Source organism: Schistocerca gregaria, chromosome 5 (assembly GCF_023897955.1).
Source record: "Schistocerca gregaria isolate iqSchGreg1 chromosome 5, iqSchGreg1.2, whole genome shotgun sequence".
NCBI classification, from domain to species: domain Eukaryota; kingdom Metazoa; phylum Arthropoda; class Insecta; order Orthoptera; family Acrididae; genus Schistocerca; species Schistocerca gregaria.
In genome coordinates, this window is record NC_064924.1 from 149,328,313 (window position 1) to 149,333,897 (window position 5,585).

Genomic DNA, 5,585 nt, shown 5'->3' on the forward strand with positions numbered 1-5,585 from the left:
TTTGTATTATCGGGCAGATAGTACCACAGACATGATACGTGAATTGGAGTGGCAATCATTACAACAAAGGCGTTTTTCTTTCTAATGAAATTGCAGTCACCAGCTTTCTCCTCCGATGGCGAAAACATTCTTTTGGCACCCACCTACATAGTGAGAAATGATCATCACGACAAAATAAGAGAAATCAGGGCTCATTTTTCCCGCGTGCCGTTCGAGGGTGGAACGGTACAGAGACAGGTTGAAGATGGTTCATGGAACCCTCCGCCAGGCACTTTATTGTGAATATCGGAGTAATCACGTAGATGTAGATGTAGACTCCGGATGGTCACGTGGCACTGCTGAGAGGGATGACCCTCGTGTTTAGCGTATGGCTTTGTCGAATCGTACTGCTTCTGCAGCAGAAATTTGAGCAGCAGTTGGCACCCTAGTGACACAACGGACTGTTACAAATCGGTTACTTCAAGGACAGCTCCGACACAGACGCCATGTACCGTGCATTCCACCAAGCCCAAACCGCCGCCATTTGCGACTTAGTGATGTCAAGTGAGAGCTCGAGGATGGGCGGGGTGGAGATCTGGTTCTTTCTCTTTGCCAGTGATGGCCGTGTATTGGTTAGGAGGCCAGTTGACGGAGTGTAACTGCCTGTGTGCCAGATGCCATGGACCTACACATGTGGTTATGATCTCGGGTGCGTTTTCGCAAGACAGCAGGAGCACTCGCGCGGTACCTCACGCAACCTGACTGCATGTTCGCGCGTCAGTCTGTTGATTCGACCTGTTAGGCTGCCTTTCATCAACAGCATTCCAGGGGTGTTTTCCAACTGTATAACGCTCGCTCATATGCCGTTGTTGTAACCCAACGTACTCCACAGTGTGTCGACATGTTGTCTTTGCGTGCTCGATCTTCAGATCTGCCTCCTTCGTGCACAAATGAGACATCATGACGACAACCACAAACAACGTTTACCGCCTCTGTACTGCCCGACCTAGTGGTTCAAATGGCTCTAAGCACTATGGGACAACTTCTGAGGTCATCAGTCCTCTAGAACTTAGAACTACTTAAACCTGACTAACCTAAGGACATGACACACATTCATGCCCGAGGCAGGATTCGAACCTGGGACCGTAGCAGTCTCGCGGTTCCCGACTGTAGCGCCTAGAACCGCTCGGTCACCCCGGCCTCGACCTAGTGCAACAGGCATGGAACTCCATACCACAAACTGACATCCGACAACTGTAGGACACAATGTGTGAACACTTGTATGCTTGCATTCAACGTTCTGGTGGTTAGACCGCTTATTTACGTAGTACCATATCATACTTGCAATGGTTCATCTGGCTCTTACATTAACATGTGAGGTTGCAATGTTAATCATTTAAGTATGTCACCTAGGCAAATGTATTCCAGAAATTTCATTACTCAGTATTAACTTCTTTTTGGATTGCGATTTTTTTCCCGTCAGTGTATTTTCATGGAGCCTTAATGTCAGTCTCTCTCTGTCTGCTATTCGTTCGAATACCACTCAGGGTTGGAATGTTTAAATAAAATGTTTGTAATCACGCTGTACAAATGTTTAATACAGTTCATAGGCTGCTACCTAAAACGTAGTTTTATTGGTTTTAATCCTTCTGTACCACCACATTTTCCCTAACGCACAAGAGGTGTGGGGCGGATGGGGCATTTCATACGCCACCCCAAAAAGATTAAGAGAAGAAAATTCGTTAACTGTTGCTGATTTATTTAACAGCGTACTTTTTGAAGATCTACTGATGTGTAATTGAGATAAAGAACCGGAAAATAACTTTAAGAGCATTCTTAGCAATATTAAAACGCTTTCAGTATTGTATTCTACCAAGAAGGTTGTGTGCGTGGGGGAGGAAGGAGGAGGGGCAGTTCCTAACCATCCTAAAGGAATTCAAGTTTGAAATTTCGTTAACTGTAGTTGACCTTTAGCCAAAACATACTTTTTAAAAAGAGCATGTAAGTAACATACTGAACCTGAAAATATAAATTACATTTATTGGGCGAATTAACATCGACTACGGGAGCCACACTCAGCACTTCGACTGAAACTGCACCACGTAATTTGTGACCTTTGACATGGCAACACTGCGGTCTGCAACATCATTTGACGCAACAGTCTGTTTCCGCACATCACTGTGGCTGGAGCTCAGTGTCTGGAGTTTAGTGACGATGTATCGCTATTCCGTCGAAGAGCGCGTATTTCTTGTGTAACCATATTGGATTGCTGGTTCCATTAAGACATGTCAGCGAATGTTTGTTGAACGGTTTGGAGACAAACATACACCGTCTAATTGCTGCATACTAAGTGAACTAGATGGCGAGCAGTGGAACGTTGTTGGACGTTCACAGCGGGGGTGTAAGGTGTCAGGCAAATCCAACACCTTCCATGAAAACCCTGACATGATAAGCAAATCCAGTAGTATGTCACATAGCTCCGAATAAATCGTGAGATTAAATTAACCAAATTAATACGAGTAACGAGTGACCGAATGGAATACCACAGACTAACACAAGAATGCCTAAATGCATGTTGTACCTTCCCACCGTGAGACCGACGAAGTTCCGAGGGGAGAAACGAGAACAGAAGCCGGGAGCTGAACCGTGTTAAGCTAGAAGGCCCTAGGATAAGGGACGGACTGGACACCCACGTCGGCAGCCTACCTCTAAGACTACCACCCGCACGTTTTAGCGTGAGACTTTTTTGCGTCTCTGTTACGTCAAGGACCATCCCCCAAACCATGTTAAAAGCTAGAGCCCTCCAGAAAAACAGTCTAGATCTTACGATAACACAAAAAGGGCCACTACCACCCGCAAGTTTTAGCGTGAGCCTTTTCGCGTGTCTGTTACATTAGGATCACTCCCCAGCCCATGTCAAAAGATAGAGCCCTCCAGAAGAACAGTATAGATCTTACGATAATGCTAAAAGGACCACACCAGCTGCAGGTTTTAGCGTGAGACTGTTTCGCGTCGCTGCTACGTTGCAAACTTTAAAAACATTGCCCCACCACGAAAAGTATAACGTTTCTCATTGGATAGGCAGAATTTTTGTAGGCGGAGCTTAAGGTTAACATTGAGACCCTGATTGGTCAGATGAAAACACAGCCAGATAGTTTTTTTTTTAAATCAACTTCGGTAAATTGTAGTAAGAAGAGAGTTGTTTCCGAGATGGCGAGGTGAGCGGAGCTGTGCTGCCCGCTGTCGCCCTGACGCTGCCTAAACACCGACAAGGTAATGAACGCACGCGATGCCTCTTTTTTTGAGCGCGTAAGACTTCACTGAGAACTGCAGAAGTCTCATCTGTTACACCTCCTTTTTTCGTAATGCAAGTGTCGATCGTTAATTAAAACTCATGGTGTTCACATTTGCCACTTGAAGAACAGATCTGAAACGCGATGATTTTTCTTTTATGTAGTTACTGAGAAGCTACATCAGCCACTGTAATTTACGACAAGTTAGATAAGTAATTAAAGATAATTGAGGGTCACTGTAGACCATTTTGATAGTTTTCACTTTTGTGAAACTTAAATTAAACATAGATTATAGATGTGATATGGCATAGGTCCTCCTTCGATCCGTTGTAGAACTTCGAAACCCATTCAGGGAATAATCGTTCAAATTTTTGTTGAGCGCAGTTGGTTTTTACCATCCTGTATTAAAACATTTCCTTTTACCAATAGTGCAATTTATAAACGATGTTTTGTGAGTAGAATAAAACTTACAATGGTAAATTTATCTGCTTTTTTCGGCGTTATTTTACCAGCTAACTAAAAATAGGAAAGCCTTGAACCTTTTCCACTAAATTTAGTTAGTATTAAGATTCAGGGAGTGCAGTGGAGCTGACGCTGAGATCACTTAGTATTTGGTTATATCATCGCTAGTCTCACTGAACTCTTCTGAATTCTACATGTCATACGTGGTCTGGCGTCTCCTTACCAGCAACAGGTCCCAGTTTCAAACTAGTTAATTCCCTAAAAAAAACACGCTTAGAGCGTCGTTGCGCGAAAGTGGTAGGGAGACACCACCATGAATGTTTAGAGGGGGAGGGCCGCCTTTATCGGAAGAAAGTGACAGACGTGAAACAACGGTTGTTGGCCTCTCCTTCAAAGTCTGTTCGATGTTTATCTCAGGAACGTGAAAAGTCACGGAGCGCATATCATAGAGCTGGGAAGAAAGCCGGCATATATCTGTACAGGTTTAAGTTCCTCAGAAACTGAATGACAGTGCCAAAGACGAACGCAATACATTTGCCGATGGTTTCGGCAATTTATTGCTGAGAGGCCAGGACTATTGTAGTACATATGGTGCAGTGATGAAGCCTGTTCCACCTCTCGGCTATGTAAACTCTCAAAATACACGCTTGTAGTGTAACAAAAATCCACATGCACGATCGAGCAACCGCTGTATCCGCAAAAGATCGGCATGTTCTGTGCAATATCACAGCGTCGCATCTTCGGACCATTTTCTTTCGAGTCTGCAGTGACAAGTGCATTTCACATCGAAATATTTCGAGAATTTTGAACCGGCTGGACGTTACCCTTGGCTGGTACGAACAGGATCGTGCCACATTCCATACGTGAGTGACCATTGCTGAGGTCGAATCATTTTTCCCGAGCAGAGTAACACTACCTGGTTGTTTTCTCTGGTGTGGCCTAAAAGGCAAGGACTACAGGAAGATACTACACAACTTGGAATATTTACGAAAGAACGTCATCCGTGAAATTCAGGCAGCGACTCTAGAGGTTCTGACAGCAACATTCGAGAATTTACAGCGTCATCTTCAACTATTTTCAAGTCGAGGGCGGTAACTTATAGTACCTCTTTTGATTCACCTACATTTCCTTATGAATAAGGGATGACAGGTTCATTTCGTTTAGTTTCCTGTTTTTTATGCAAAGCCCTTTAGTGTAATTTAAGTAAAAGTAAGTCTGTAGGGCTTCGAGAGAGGCACCCTTTACTACTCCTTAAACGTTTGGGCTAAGTTTAAAGAAAAATTTATATCGTTTATTGGATCTCGTAGAAGGATTTATTAAAAACAATAAATCTTATTTTAGAATATAAAGAGACCGATGACAGTACAATATTTTCAAAAGCTGGGCATAAAATATCTTCCCGCCCATGGTACAGAGAGGGATAACCAGCGTTTACAACAAATAACAAAAAAAAAATTCATTTTTACTTATTTTTAACTGCTACAAGGTGAACCTTATGTAAGGGGGCTGGAGATCACATCTCACCAGTCCTCACGAAGGTGGAGGAGGTCCACATTTCAAATAAAAGCCCTCTTGTAATTAATATATGTCCGCTATTTCAGCATTAGACTTTTTTACACGTGGTGTTGAAAGTCCACCCTCTGCTCTGGCTATACTTCTTCAGTGTATGATTAAAGGTTTTTTTTTAATTTATTCTATCGCTTGAGAGAGTGTTTCGGGGCCAACTCAGGTATTCTTGGCTATTTTGTCATGAATCTGCTTTGCCGTCTCCTTGATTTGGCCCCGTCGCTTCTTGAAGTTAACATAGCGGTGTTCATCGTTGTTCCTGGTGAACAGATGTTCGACTTCTAC